This window comes from Eulemur rufifrons, chromosome 30 (assembly GCF_041146395.1).
Source record: "Eulemur rufifrons isolate Redbay chromosome 30, OSU_ERuf_1, whole genome shotgun sequence".
Taxonomy (NCBI): domain Eukaryota; kingdom Metazoa; phylum Chordata; class Mammalia; order Primates; family Lemuridae; genus Eulemur; species Eulemur rufifrons.
Window position 1 is genome coordinate 51,612,221 of NC_091012.1, and position 16,967 is coordinate 51,629,187.

At 39.7% G+C, this 16,967-nt stretch overlaps 1 pseudogene; it reads right to left on the bottom strand.

Annotated features, from left to right (window-relative positions):
- Positions 1-2,917: 2,917 nt before the first annotated feature.
- Positions 2,918-3,011, bottom strand: LOC138379259 (U6 spliceosomal RNA; annotated as a pseudogene).
- Between the last annotated feature and the right edge of the window lie 13,956 nt (positions 3,012-16,967).

The window sequence follows — 16,967 nt, forward strand, 5'->3', positions numbered from 1 at the left end:
GAGTTTATGAACACGCAAAACTGAAGACCAGATCCCAAACTGTGGTTAGTGCTACACTATCAGGATTCTTGCCAAAGAACCTTCCTCTCCTGGCAACTCTCACATCACTCTGGGAGCCTGCCATTTAACGACAAATACATTATAAACAGCAATAAACAGCTATTATTAAGCAGACTAAGTATAAGTAGATCATTTACATGAGATCTTATATATGATAATATCATATGTAATAACTTGATGGACCCAGAAATTAACACCTAGATAGACTTCCTAATTTCTTGAACTTTTTGTTTAAAAAAACCTACTAATTGAGGCTGGGCACAGTGGCTCACGCCTGTAATCCTAGCACTCTGGGAGGCCGAGGTGGGAGGATCGCTCAAGGTCAGGAGTCCGAGACAAGCCTGAGCAAGAGAGAGACCCCCGTCTCTACTAAAAATAGAAAGAAATTATCTGGACAGCTAAAAATATATATAGAAAAAATTAGCCGGGCATGGTGGCACATGCTTGTAGTCCCAGCTACTCGGGAGGCTGAGGCAGGAGGATTGCCTAAGCCCAGGAGTTTGAGGTTGCTGTGAGCTAGGCTGACGCAACGGCACTCTAGCCCGGGCAACAGAGTGAGACTCTGTCTCAAAAAAAAAGAAAAAAAAACTATTAATTTTAGACTTTTTCAAAAGTATTATGCTGAAAATTTGTAGTCCTAGAAATAATAGCTACTTTTAATTCTGTAAAAATGATACATATCCTATCTAAATTATGACAAATCCCACATGCATAGGAATTGATATATGGCTACATGAACATATATGTTTTAATCTAGTTTCACATACTCTGATAATCACAGAAACTGAATCTGAATTATGACCAAGTTTGGTCATTAGTATTAATGAGCTATTCAGATTAACTGTATGTGTGTATAAGTACTTTCATTATAACCCACCCACACAGATACATAAGCAGGGCCCACTTTTCACTGTAATGAATTTCTGGATAATGTGTTATAAATGGTATCATCATAAAGTGGATTCTACCTTTCCAAGGTTATAATTGGGGGTTTGCTTCTGACAAGGGACTCACCTTCAAATAATCATTGCTACAACCAACTATATGTCATAAAAGAAGAAACACCTCAAAATAAACCTCTTCAAAAATTAAGACAACGAACTTCATTTATTCATGTAATAAATAGTTATAAAGACCTTTAGGCTAGGTGTGTGGTGGCTCATGCCTATAATCTTAGCACTCTGGGAGGCCAAGGCAGGAAGATTAATTGAGGCCAGGAGTTCAAGACCACCCTGAGCAAGAGCAAGACCCTGTCTCTACAAAAAAATAGAAAAATTGGCTAAGCGTGGTGGCGCACACTTGTCCCAGCTACTCAGGAGGCTGAGGCAGGAGAACTGCTTAAGACCAGAGTTTGAGGTTGCTATGAGCTATGATGATGCCACTACACTCTACCCTGGTGACAAAGTGAGACTCTGTCTCAAAACAAAAAAAAAGACCTTTATGTTTTAGACATCTATCCTCTCTGTCCTATAATTTGTGCATAAATGTTCTGTGCAATTTATTTTATAAGGGTCCTCAATGTACATGTATCACAAGACACAGAAAACCCAAGTCTATCATACATTTTACTAAAATAAGTAACCTAGGTCTAATAAGCATTAAAAGTTTAACAATTGTGTTTGCCTTCTTAGAATTTTGAAAGGATCTTATAGGGTCTTCTTGATATGAGGCTCTAAAATGCTGCCCAAGGAAGTTTGTAGTAAGGCCTCCTTTTCTGTTTCATAAACTTCATTGAACACCAAGCATGGCACTCAAACCCTTCAGCATGTCTGGTAAAGAAAGGTTTCTTTAGCAGCTAGGCCACACAGCTTTGAACACTGGAGGAGCTGCTTTCACTGAAAGAAAGAATTGGGTCACTGCCAGACTCCTGCTGGGCCTCACATCTCTCAGAATCTACAGCCGGTGAAGTCTTTCAGTAGGGTCATATTTCCCACAAACTGCCTCTCAGCCTTACACCTTAGAGGCAGCTGCAGTCTGGCTTTATATACCCCACTAGAGCAAGACACACCTAAGAATCACACTACTGCCCCACCACCAATCACTCTGCAGAGCACAGGTGAGAAAATGCATTGGTCCTGCTATTGTCTGGATCCTTCCACACCAAGCAATATAAGGAACACCAACAAAACAGCAGCTCCTGCCTCCAGTCCCAAATACAGCTAAATTTGGAAAGACCTGAGAGCCCCCTATTTATCAGAAGACTATCAGGACTAACCATCTAGCCAAACTTGTGATGAGCCAAACCCACCATGCCTCACGCACATCCTGTTTTTCCTCTGTCATCGCCCAACATGTAAGCACCCAGTTCAACTTATTTGCTATTATGTGACTGTGGGTAAGTCACTTAAACTCTATGCCTGTCTTCTAATCTGTAAAATGAAGGCTCTACTTCATAAGGTTGTTGTGAGGATTAAATGATATAATCCATGCAAAGCACCGTTAAATTATTACTGTTATTATTATTACTATTGTTCATCTCCTGTAACTGTATTCCCATATTGCTCTGTGCTGCTTCTCCCTGGACTTGACCTCCACTTCTATCTTCACTCCCAGGTGCTTCTGCTGTGCCTCCTGGAACACCATTACAATGACTAATAAACTCTTCTACCATCCTCAAACTTGTCCCTGAATATTCACTGACATTCTTAGCTTCCCCATGAGATGGAGTTTCCCTTATAGCCCTTTCCAGTGAAAGTGATTTATACCAACACACAGCATATACTGCAGAGGAGGTGAGGTGTGTATCCTCTTCCAGCCACACTGCAACTTCCAGACCATTCCTCCTCTACCCTCAAGTAAAAACCCTTGATCCTTCTTCCTCTGAGTTTCTTTTTTTTTCTTTCTTTTTTTTTTTTTTAAAAAAATTTAATACGTGTCATCCTTGCGCAGGGGCCATGCTAATCTTCTCTGTATCGTTCCAATTTTAGTATATGTGCTGCCGAAGCGAGCACCTTCCTCTGAGTTTCATGACATTTGGTTACACCTTGACTCCACCTCCTTTTTGTCCTCTACTCAGTCATTAAAGATCTTGGCATTTGGTTCACAGCCTTTCCTCTCCTTCCCCCGCCAGAGCTGTTAGGCGCTACAAGAGAAAATCACACAGATGAACAGATTAATACCACTATGAATTCGTGGTCTCTGACCTCAAGTGGACTTTCAGTATTTTGGGGGATTCCTGTCATGTTTTCAGCTCACTCTCTCACTCTCCCCAATGATACTTCCCAAGATTCTCCATTCTCCCCAAAATTTCAACTCCTCAGCAGCCCCAAATAACTCACCTCCTAAAGATAAGATGGAAGTCTTCAGATGAGAAACCAACCTCCTATTACCAAACTACAAATATATTCACAGCCATCCCTTCCTACTGTTAAAAGATATCCCTCTTCCAATCTAGATCTAATTCCTCCATGTGTGTTTCAGATCCCATTCATGTATGGGTCTCCTCAATAACCTTATTCAACCTATTATTATCTCTCTCCTATATTTCCAACTTCTCCCTCTGTACTGGCTCCTTCCTCTCAGCTTTTCCAAAGGAAATGCATGAATATTCTCACGTTATATAACATTCAAACAACACAGAAGTATAATGACAGTAACAATAGCTAACATTTATTGAGTACTTACCTGTGCCAAGCACTGTTGCAACGGGAGTATTCATGCATCTCCTTTGAAAAAGCTTCAGGTATTAACTCATTTAACTTTCAGAGTGACTTATGAAGTAGATACTATTATTATTTCCATTTTAAGGATTAAGAAACTGAGGAAAAAGGAGGATAAGTAACTTGCCCAAGATTACCCAAATATTCATACCAGAATCTGGATTTGAACCCAAGTAGTTACAACATTGTGCTCTATAAATCACACTTAAAAGTCCCCCTGCCACTATCCTGCCCTGCCCCACCCAACCATGCCCTCCCTCCTCTCTCCTCAGCTCTTTTCTTCCCTCCCCATACATAAAAAGTGGCGATAGTTTTGTGTATGTATCCTTCCAGAAGTTTTTTGTGCATTTACATAAATATTGTACATACATGCTTTTTATGACATATTTGTACATATTTATGGGGTACATGTGATATGTTACATGCATAGAATGTATAATGATAAAGTCAGGGTATTTTGGTTATCCATCATGTCAAGTATTTATCATTTCTATGTGTTGGGAGCATTTCAAGTCCTCTCTTCTAGCCTTTTTGAAATACACAATATACTATTGTTAATTATAGTCACTCTATTCTGCTATCGAACATTGGGACTTTTTCTTTCTATCTAACTATATGCTTGTACCTATTAACCAACCTCTCTTCATTCCCACACACACACACACACACACACACCCTTCCCAGCCTCTGGTATCTATCATTCTACTCTCTACCTCCGTGAGATCAACTTTTTAGTTTCTACATATGAGAACATGCGATATGTGTCTTTATAGACCTGGCTTATTTCACTTAACATAACGACCTCCAGTTCTATCCATGTAGCTGCAAATGACATGATTTCATTCATCTTTATGGCCAAATAGTATTAAATTGTATATACATACAAAATTTTTTTCCATTTGTCTGTTGATGGATACTTAGGTTGATTCCATATCTTTGCTATTATGAATAGTGCTCCAATAAACATGAGAGTGCAGGTATCTTTTTGATATACTGATTTCTTTTCTTTTGGGTAAATATCCAGCAGTAGGGTTGCTGGATAATATGGTAATTCTACTTTTAGTTTTTTGATAAATCTCCATACTGTTTTCCAAAATGGCTGTACTAATTTACATTCCTACCAACAGTGTATAAGGGTTCCCATTTCTCCACATCCTCACCGGCATCTGTTATTTTTTGTCATCTTGATAAAAGCCATTATAACTGGGCTAAGATGATATCTCATTGTGGTTTTGATGTGTATTTCCTGGATGATTAGGGATGTTTTCATTTTTTCATATACCTGTTGGCCTCGAGCAATCCTCTGGCCTTGGCTTCTCTTATTTAGAGAAATGTTTATTTGTGTCCTTTGCCTACTTTTTAATGGAACGATTTGGTCTTTTTTGTTGTTGCTGCGTTGTTTGTGTTTCTTATAGAGTCTGGATATTAGTCCTTTGTCAGATGAATATTTTGCAAATATTTTCTTCCATTCAAAATGTTGACTCTTCACTCTGCTGATTGTCTCCTTTGCTGTGCAGAAGCTTTTTAGTTTAATATAGCCCCATTTGTCTATTTTTTGTTTTGCTGCCTGGACTTTTAAAGTCTTAGCCATAAAATCTTTGCCCAGACCAATATCCTGAAGCATTTCCCCTATGTTTTATTCTAGTAGTTTTGTAGTTTGTGCTTACATGTAAGTCTTTAATGCATCTTGAGTGGATTTTTGCACATGGTGATGGAAAGGGGTCCAGGTTCATTCTTCTGCATATGAATATCCAATTTTCCCAGCACCATTAATTGAAGAGGGTGTCCTTTCTCCAATGTATGTTCTTGGTGTTTTTGTTGAAAATCAGTTGGCTGTAAATATGTAGATTTGTTTCTGAGTTACTTTTTTTATTTCATGTGTCAAATTCTTCTTGGAGAGTTTTCTATGTAAGATAATAGATAGATGATAGATATATCTATGTCTAAATATAAATAAATAAACATGTATGTATATATGTGTATATATATAGGGGGCATTTCATTGCTTTTGATGGCTACAGGGCACCCATAGAATGTATGTACCACAATTTATTTAACCAATCCACTTCCGATAGTCATTTAGGCACTTATAGGACGACTGAAGGGTGGGATGGAGCCCAGAACTCCAGTGGTTTTCATACTTTCTACTGTCCTCTCATTATCAGGGGTCAGGGCCCTGTGCTCTAATACCTATCTTACTTCAGAAATCCTCAACTGCATTAACAGGGGGTCAGTGGGGACCCCATATACAGTCCTGCCTCTGACGGAAGTCAAGAACAAACTCATACACTGATACTAAAACCACACCTCCTTGAGGTTTCACCCATCAACAGTGGTCAAGAGGGGGCTCATGCACGCCAAGCAAGGGCTCCAAGTAGCACAAATGTCAAGCTTCCCCAAACTTCCTTGCTTGTAGCAACAAGAGTCAAGGGAGAGCCCCAGACATCCACTCCTCCCTATAGCCTCACCATCGCTATCTACCCCATGAGTTTTCTAGGGACTGTTGTCATTATAACATCTGGGTCCATTTATGTCAGTCACCATAAAAGGCCCCAGACTCCCAGGCTGTCCCTCATCTAGCCCACTGTCATCTCCATTTGGCTCTGTACCTCCCCTATTCTGTCTCTATCTCCCGTGTTTCCCCAAATACTGAAATCTTTCCATTCTACCTTCTGGAACGCATATCCATCATCAGCAAAACTTTGTATTAGGTTGGTGGAAAAGTAATTGTGGTTTTAGCCTGTTTGATATTAGAATACATTCTTACATGTGGTTATATTATACATCATCTTAATGTGCATTTCTCACTTTATATTTGTTTTGCTAATGACTTATTACTTGCTATTAATTTTATATTTATTTTAGACTATGGAAATGATGTTAGACAAAAAGCAAATTTGAGTGATTTTCTTATTCAAGTTCAAAATGGTTCATAAAGCAGCAGAGACAACTTGCAATATCAACAACGCATTTGGCCCAGGAACTGCTAATGAACATACAGTGCAGTGGTGGTTCAAGAAGTTTTGCAGGGTGGGCGCGGTGGCTCACGCCTGTAATCCTAACACTCTGGGAAGGTGAGGCCGGATGATTGCTGGAGGTCAGGAGTTTGAGACCAGCCTGAGCAAGAGTGAGGCCCCATCTCTACTAAAAAAATGGAAAGAAATTATCTGGACAGCTAAAAATATATATAGAAAAAAAATTAGCCGGGCATGATGGCACATGCCTGTAGTCCCAGCTACTCGGGAGGCTGAGGCAGAAAGATTGCTTAAGCCCAGGAGTTTGAGGTTGCTGTGAGCTAGGCTGACGCCACAGCACTCTAGCCCGGGCAACAGAGCGAGACTCTGTCTCAAAAAAAAAAAAAAGAAAGAAAAAAAGAAGTTTTGCAAAGGAGATGAGACCCTTGAAGATGAGGGGCACAGTGGCCAGCCATTGGAAATTGACAACGACCAATTGAGAGCAATCATTGAAGCTGATCCTCTTACAACTACATGAGAAGTTGCTGAAGAAGTTGCCAAAGAACTCAACATAGACCATTCTACAGTCATTCAGCGTTTGAAGCAAATTGGAAAGGTGAAAAAGCTCCATAAGTGGGTGGGTGCCTCATGAGCTGACCAAAAATAAAAAAAAAAAAATGCCATTTTGAAGTGTCGTCTTCTCTTATTGTACCCAACAACAATGAACCCATTTCTCGATCGTATTGTGACATGTGACAAAAAGTGGATTTTACACAACCAGTGATAACCAGCTTAGTGGTTGGACCGAGAAGAAACTCCAAAGCGCTTCCTAAAGCCAAACTTGCACCAAAAAAAGGTCACTGTCACTGTTTGGTGGTCTGCTGCCAGTCCATCCACTACAGCTTTCTGAATCCCGGTGAAACCATTACATTGGAGAAGTATGCTCAGCAAATCAATGAGATGCACCAAAAACTGCAATGCCTGCAGCTGGCATTGGTCAACAGAAAGGGCCCAATTCTTCATGACAATGTCTGCCCGCACGTCAAACAACCAACACTTCAAAAGTTGAACGAATCGGGCTACGAAGTTTTGCCTCATCCACCATATTCACCTGACCTCTCGCCAACTGACTACCACTTCTTCAAGCATCTCAACAACTTTTTGCAGGGAAAACACTTCCACAACCAGCAGGATGCAGAAAATGCTTTCCAAGAGTTCACTGATTCCTTCAGTTGTTGCAGAGAAAAAAAATAATTAATTAATTAATTAAAAAAAAAGAGTTCACTGAATCTCAAAGCATGGATTTTTACACTACAGGAATAAACAAACTTATTTCTCATTAGCAAAAACGTTTTGATTGTAATGGTTCCTATTCTGATTAATAAAGATGTATCTGAGACTAGTTATAATGACTGAAAACTCATGGTCTGAAACTGCAATTACTTTTGCACCAACCCAATATATTCCCAGCCTCCTCTTTGTGTGCTCCTTTCATCCTTTTTGCTTATTTTTATTTTAGAGACAGAGTCTCACTCTGTTGTCCAGGCTGGAGTGCAGTGGTGTGATAATAGCTCACTGCAGACTTGAACTCCTAGGCTCAAGCCATCCTGCCACCTCAGCCTCCCAAGTAGCCGGGACTACAGGCATGCACCACCATGCCTCACTTTTTATCTTCTTATTCTAAAGGAAACCTAGGTCTTCCCTGTAATCATTGCTTCCCCTGCAGCCCTCAAATGGTGGCTGTTTATTCTCCCACAAGAAAGTACTCCTTGGTCCTATTGACACTTCCAGACCATTTCCCTGCCTCAAATTTCATGTCAGCAGATTATCCATCCATTGCCCACTCATTCTTATTGTCATCTGCTGATCTCTGGATTACTCTCCTTCATTTCTCAATTTTAACTCCTTGGATTCTGTCACCCCAACACTAATACTATCCTGAGTCTTTCAATATGCATCTAATTGATCCTTCTAATATCCTTTCCTCTTAGTTCCTTGAAGTCCATTCTTCCAATGATCTTCCTTGCCCTCTGCCTCATCTTGGCCACTCTCTCCCATAGTCATACCCTAGAAGTTGTCTTTAGCAGTAATTGAAAACTCCATCAACATGGTTTGAATGTTTGTTCCCTCTAAAACTCATGTGAAACTTAATACCCAATATGGCAGTATTGAGAGATGGGGCCTTTAAGAGGTGATTGGGTCATGAGCACTCTACCCTCATGAATGAATTAATCCATTCATGGATTAATGGTTAATGGAGTGGCATTAGTGGCTTTATAAGAGGAGAAAGAGAGACTTGAGCTAGCATGCTCAGCCCCCTCATGACGTGATGCCCCGCACCACCTTAGGACTCTGCAGAAGGTCCCCACCAGCAAGAAGGACCCCATCAGATGTGTCCCTTTGACTTTGGACTTCTCAGCCTCCATAAATGTAAGAAATGAATTCTTCTTCTTTATAAATTACTCACTTTCAGATATTCTATTACAAGCAACAGAAAACAGACTAAGACACTATCATAATCTCATCTTCATATATTCCATTCTGACCACCTCCTCCTCTCTTTACAGCTCATTCCCTCTAGTACTCTAATTTCAACAATCATTTGACCCCCCTTAAACCTCCAATCCATTGATCCTACCGACTTCTCCTTGTCCTCCACCTTTTCTCCCTCTGAGTTTCCTCCTTACCTAGCTTGCATTCCCTGGCCAATCATTATAAATGCTCCTTTCCATATATCCTTAAGTCTCTTTACTCTTCTCACTTTTATATACTCACTTGGCAAAACCCTGACCTAGCTTAAATCCAATCCTGCTCACTCTGTGCCTAGATTTTGACAGCTGAATGTAGCTGGAGAAAAACACACAACCATGCTGGCTGGCTTCATTTTAAGTTCAGGATCACACCCTTAAGTGGGTCCTTAATGCTTCCTGGCAATCATATTTCATATTCCCAGATTAGTGCTGTCTGATACAACTTTCTGCTATGAAGGAAATATTCTATCATCTGTGCTGACCAAAATGATAACCACTAGCACATACGGCTACTTATATTTACATTTAAATAGTTAAGTGTAACTTTAAAATCAGTTCCTCAGTCTTATTAGCCACATTTCAAGTGCTCAATAGTCACATGTGGCTAGTGAATGAATATTGGATAGTGCATCATAGGCCATTCACTTTCCCACTTCCCTAGATCCTAGATGACTATTTCTCTCTTCCAACCCCCAGAACCTTCTACAGACTCCCACCCTCCATCTCTCCACTTCTACCAGCATCTGTACCCATATAGACTGTCTTCTCACCTGTTGCTATAGATCAGTGGTTCTCAAAGTGTGATCTGAGGACTTCTGGGAGTCTATGAGGTCCTCCAGTTTCCAACTACACATCTGTATAACGTTGGGTTTTCTCCACATGTCTGTCTTGGTCCATTTGTTATGCTATAACAAAATGCCCGATATTGGGTGGTTTATAAAAATAATACTTTATTTCTCATAGTTCTGGAGGTTAGGAAGTCCAAGGTCAAGACACTGGCAGGTGGCCAGGCACAGTGGTTCACATCTGTAATCCTAGCATTCTGGGGGAGGCCACAGCAGGAGGATTGCTTGAGGCCAGGAGTTGAAGACCAGCCTGAGCAAGAGCAAGACCCCATCTCTACAAAAAATAGAAAAATTAGCCAGGCATTGTGGTGTGCGCTTGTAGTCCCAGCTACTTGGGAGGCTGAGGCAAGAGGATTGCTTGAGCCCAGCACTTGGAGGTTGCAGTGAGCTACGATGATGCCACTGCACTCTACCCAGGGCAATAGAGTGAGACTCTGTCTGGAAAAAAAAGACACTGGTAGGTTCAGTGTCTGGTGAGGGCTCATTCCTCATAGATAGCACTGTGTAGGTATCCTCATGTGGTAAAAGAGATGAAGGACTGAAAAGGGGAGAACTTCCTCCATCAAGCCCTTTTATAAGCCCTAATGACTCACTTATCTCCTAAAGGCCACCCCTCTGAATGCTATTGTATTGGGGATTAAATTTCAATATGAATTTTGGAGTAAACAAAAACATTCAAACCAATCTCACTGGGGTTAGGTGATATCTCATTGTGGTTTTGGTTTGCATTTTCCTAATGATTAGAGATGTTGAGCAATTTTTTATATGTTTGCTGGCCATTAGTCTGTCTTCTTTTGAAAAGTTTCTGTTCATGTCCTTTGCCCATTTATTGATGGGGTTGATTTTTTCTTGTTGATTTTTTTTTTTTTTGAGTTCTAGACTGTCAATCCATGAGTGGATTAAGAAAATATGGTATATGTATACAATGGAATACTACTCAATTATAAAAAATGACAGTGATCTAGAACCTCTTATATTTTCCTGGATAGAGCTTGAGCCCATCCTCTGAAGTGAGGTATCACAAGAATGGAAGAATAGGCAACACATGTACTCACCATCAAATTGGCACTAACTGATCAACACTAAGGTGCTCACACAGTAGTAATATTCTTTGGGGGGTTGGGGGTTGGGGGTGGGTAAACTCACAACTAATGGATGTGGTGAGTGTTGTAGGGGGGAAAGGGCATGCCTCAAATCATGGTTTGGGTGTGGCAAAGTCATAACATGTAACCAACGTGTTTGTACCCCCATAATATCCTGAAATTAAAAAAAAAAAACATTCAAACCATAGTATATGTAAAAGATCTCCAAAATTAAGAAACAATCCTACTCTACTCTCTAAAACCTTTTGTTTTAGAAAATGTTATTTTTCATAAAAATGTGTTACTTATTTAGCATGTAATAGTTTTATTATTGCTATTTTGTAATGAATAAATATTTTTAAGTTTATGAGTTTTAATTTATAATACAGCAAATGTTAATAGAAACAACTAGGCCGAGGTGGGAGGATTGCTTGTGCTCAGGAGTTTGAGACCAGCCTGAGCAAGAGCAAGATCCCGTCTCTACTAAAAATAGAAAGAAATTATCTGGACAACTAAAAATATATATACAAAAAATGAGCCAGGCATGGTGGCACATGCCTGTAGTCCCAGCTACTTGGGAGACTGAGGCAGAACGATTGCTTGAGCCCAGGAGTTTGAGGTTGCTGTGAGCTAGGCTGACGCCACGGCACTCTAGCCCAGGCAACAGAGTGAGACTCTGTCTTAAAAAAAAATGGAAATAACTAATGTAAACAAAAGTTCTTTGGGGTCCTCAATAATTTTTATTTCATCCATAGGACTCTGCTTGATACCTCAATAATTATTAAAGGTGTAAATGGTGCCAAAACCAAAAAGTTTGAGAACTGTTGCTATAGATAACTCACCCATACTTCTAGTTAAAGTTAGTTCTTCAACTTATGGACTGGATCCCCTCCACTCTCAGCTACTTTAGATCATGGCTTCACCACTTATGCCCTATTTCTCTGGCATCATCATTTTTTCTGTCTTTACTGGATTGCTCCCATTAGCATACAAAAATGTTGTTGCTTCTCCATCTTAAAAACAAAAACAAACAATAAAACTCTCTTGATCCACTTTTTCCCTCCTGCTCCATTTATGTACTCCTATTACAGCAAAACACCTATAAAAACTTGTATATCTCACTGTTTCCAATTTCTCTCCTCCTATTCTCTCTTGAACCCACTTCAGTTAAGCTTTCACCCCAACCACTCCACCAAAACTGCCCTTGTCAAAGTCATCAATGAGTTCCACATTGCTAAAATCCAATGGTCAATTCTCAGCCCTAATCTTACTTCACCTATCTGCAACACTTTACACAGTTGATCACTCTTTCTTCCTGGAAACACTTTCTTCCATGGTCTTCTTTTGGTTTTCCTCCTACCTCACTGGCTGCTTCTTCTCAGACTATTTCACTGATTCCTTCTCTCCCAGAACCCTATCCTTGGTGTTTTCTTCTTTGTCTACACTCCCTCTCTTTATGATCTCTTCTAGTCTCAGTTTTGAATACTATTTATATTTCCAACCTAGACCTCTCCCTTAAACTCTAGACTTGTATATCCAATTGCCTACTTAACTTCTTTGCTTGGGTAACTAAAACACATCTCAAAGTATATGTCCAAAACTGTACTTCTAGTCTCTCCCCTTTCTGTCCCCCACCCCAAAACTTACATTACTCACAGTCTTCAGTTGATGAAAACACTATCCTTTCATGTGCTCAGACTCCAAATCTTGGGGATTTCTTTGATTCCTCTCTTTGTCTCATGCTCCATCTTCAAGTCATCAGCAAATCCCATTTATTCTTCAAAACATATAAAAAATTCAATGACTTCTCACAACCCTCACAGCTACCATCCTGGTTTAAGCCATCATTATCTCTTGCCTGAATTGTTTCAATAGCCACCTAACAGTTGTTCTACCTCTGCCCTCTACCACAATCTACTCTCAAGACAAGTTAGATTTTCCTATTAAGACACTGACTGCCACACTAGAAAAAAAAATCTTTTCCCTTGGGGCCAAGGTGTTTTATTACAAAAATAGAATAAAAACCTGGAAGACAAAAATGATCCTTTCTAATTTAATGAAAAATTTGTTATTTTTTATTGTTTTCTGTGCATGAGTTATATGCAACTTGAAAAATAGTTCTCATGGCTCCCAAGGTGAAGAGATATGTGAGTTACATATGCTTCATGAGGCCCGGGGCTCAAAACTAGCATGAGTTAAATACAACTCACATGGCAGTTAATGTGTTAAAAATGAAAGTTAATAGCCAGGCCGGTGGCATGCACCTGTAGTCCCAGATACTCTGAAAGCTGAGGTGGGAGGATTGTTTGAGCTCAGGAGTTTGAGGCTGTATAGTGTGCTATGATCGCCTGTGAATAGCCACTGCACTCCAGCCTGAGCAACATTGTGAAACTCTGTCTCTTCAAAAATAAAATTAGATAAAAAATAAAAATGAAATTCAAATTAAAGTCTCTTCTCTACTCAAACCTCTTCCAATGGCATCCCATCTAATTTAAAGTAAAAACCAGTATCTGTATAATAGCTTACAAGGTCTTTAATTGTCTTGATTCTGTTACCTATTTGACTTCATTTCTTGCTACTCTCCCCTATCTTTTCTGACTCTTCTCCAGTCACATCTGACCTCCTTTCTATTTTTCCAACACACTAGGCATGTTCGTGCCTTTGGGTCATTGCACTGGCTGTTCCTTCTGCCTGGAAAGCTCTACCCCAGATCTCCAAATGACTACTTCCCTCACCTCCTTCAAGTCTTTGCTCAAATGTTGCCTTCTCAATGAGGCATTGCCCTATTCACCCCATTTAAAAATGTCATTTGCCTTCCCAGTCCTTTTATTCAGTTCAATTTTTCCATAGTATGCATTACCTTCTCACATATTATAAAATTTATTTGTTTACTATGTTGTTATTTATTGTATCTCTTTTCAACTAGATTGTAAGCTCCATGAAGGCAGGGATTTGCCTGTTTTTGTTCACTGTTGTATCCAAGTTCCTGGCACATGGTACACATTCAATAAATATTTCTTAAATGAATAAATGGAATACCACTTTAGCTACCATTAAAGTTCCCTATTCCCCGTTATAGCAACAATTCTGGAAATAGGTGCCTATACTCACAATCAAGGTTAACATCAGTGATAGGTCATGTTGATAGCATGTACCTTTGATATCATGTGATAATGATGGCACTTTACCTTTTTGATCTTCCTTCCAGAAATCTCTAACCCCTGTGTAACTACAAAAAAAGCATTAGACAAACCAAAATTCTACAAAATATCTCAAAAGACTTCTTAAAATTGTGAAAGTAATCAAATACAAGGGAGGTCTGAGGAATTATTGCAGCCAAGAGAACCTAAGGAGACATGATGACTAAATATAATGTGGTATCCTGGATGGGATCCTGGAGCAGAAAAAAGAAAATTAGGAAAAAAAAAAAACCTAAAGAAAACTGAATAAAATATAGACTTTAGTTAATAATAATCAATATTGCTTCATTAGTTGAAACAAATGACCTTTCCATTTTCTCAGGAACCTTACCTGATCAATTATCTCCTCTCTCTCTCTCTTTCTGGAGTCTAATTCCCCTCTCTCTCCTTGAATCTGGGCTGGTCTTAGGGATTTGCTTAACCAAAAGAATACAGCAGAAGTGACATTCTGGGATTTATAAGGCTAAGTCATAAGAAGCCTTGTAGCTCTTACCCGGGCTTTTTAGAATACTCGCCCTTGGACCCTTGAGGCACCATGTAACAAGTCTGTCTACTCTGAGTCTGTCATTCTGTAAGGAGACCCCAGTTAGCCATGTGAAGATGCTATCTGGAGAGAAAGATGCCCAACCTGCCCCCAATTATTCTAGTCCCTCTTCTTCCTCTCCCCAAAACCAAATCCAAAATAACCTGGTCATCTTGCAGTGTTCCTTAACTCAGTAAATGGTACCATCATCCATCCATTTGCACAAGCCAGAAAGTAGGGAGTCATCTTTGTTATGTTCTCTCTCTCATAATCATGTGCAACCCATCCTGAAGCCCTATCAATTTTGCCCACTAAATATCACTTAAAGCTTGTGTGTTCTTTCTCGTTATCTACCACTCCCACCATCTCTAAGATATCTTCTTTTCTCCTCAGTAGTACAGTAATAGCCTGCTAATTGATCTCCCTGCTTTGACTTTTGTCCCTTATTCAATACATTTTACAGCGTGGTCGTTTTCACTTTTAAACTTTTCAATGATTGCCATTGCTCTTAAGGACACTAATATAGCCTCTGAGGCCCTGCATAGCCTGGCCAATATCCACCTCTTCAGCCTCATAAAATTCTCCACTTGCTGTCTGAGCTCTAGCCGCACTGGCTTTCTTTCATCCTTCCTATGCCCTGTGCTTCCTCCTGCCACAGGGTGTTTGTACGTGCTTTCCCTCCTTTGCTTACAATGCTTTTTCTTCCTCTCCACCTGGTTAACTCCAATGCACTCTTCAGATCTCTGAGGAAATTTTGCTTGCTTAGGGAAACTTCCCTGATCTCATATTTCTGTGTTTCTCTCCTGCAGAGCACTCATCACAGTAGTAATTTTACATGTATTTGAATGAATATTTGAATAATTTCTGTCTCCCTGACTAGACTGTAAGCTTCATGTGGTAGGCACCAAGGTTGTTTTGCTTGTTACTGTGCCCACAGTACCTAACATAATACCTGGTACATACTAGGTGCTAAATATATATTAATATTTGTTGGAGGAAGGAAAAGGAGAAGGCAGGAAATAGATAAGAGAATTGGAGAAGGAGGGAAGCAAGAGCAAGAGAGAGGAATCTCTTCCTGTGATTGGCTACTTGTACATTTTTATTCTCCTCGTATTTCTAATAGACTCTGCTTTATATATCTCTAATGCACATCGTTATGTGCTTAAAGTTCCATGACTGTCATATGCTCTTGGTGGAGTGCACCTTTCAGTACCTAATCAGTATTAACTATCCCTTTGTCTCTTTTAACACTGTTGGCTCTGAATTCTATTTTAGTCTGGTTCAAATATTGCTCCTGTTTGCTAGCATTTGGACAACTCAAAGTTTTACCATTTTTTTACCCACTACCATTAATATTTCTTGTATTCTACATGTTCCTCTTTTTTAGATCCATTTTTCATTTTTCTGTAATAGCAGTTCTGAATATATCTGAAACGTGTTGTGAATGTGTTCTGGCTATGTCTGAAAATTAGAATCTGAAAATTGAAGTTTGTTCCTTGTATTATTTCACACACATACACCCTGCCCCTTCTCCATGCAAGGTCAGTTGTTCTATCTAATCATTTTGGTTCTTTCTTTTATGCTGTAGATTTTCTTTAAATGTAATCCTTTGGTATTTGTACATATTAGTGAATAAGGGACAAATCAGTTAACAAAAATAATCTTGCCTGGGTTTGCTCTGCAGTTACATTGGCCTGTGTTTCTCAACTGGCCTGTCTCCTGAAGGGAAGGGCTTCGTATGAGTGGGTTGAGTGTCTTGACCTGTCAGGCTTCACTTTAAGGTGGGTACAGAGCAGACCAAAGGGCGGGTCGCCTCCCTCCCTGCAAACTGTCAAAATAATTTTACTCTTGCAGTGGAGGTCTTTAGTGTGTTTCTTTCCTGGCCAAAGCTGCTCTTCTTTTTTTGCTTTTCCCTGTATTTTCTGGAAGCCCAGATCACAGAAAAGTCTGTTCTGGTTTTTTTTTTCCCTAGGATCCCACACTCACACTAGCAAACTTTTTTAAGTAAACAGTTCACTTTCTTTAGTATGAAATTCCAGGTTTTAGCCTTAGAATAAGTTGGGGGAAGGAGGGGCAGGGCTGATAACAGAGGTGTGACAACTGTCCCTTCTTT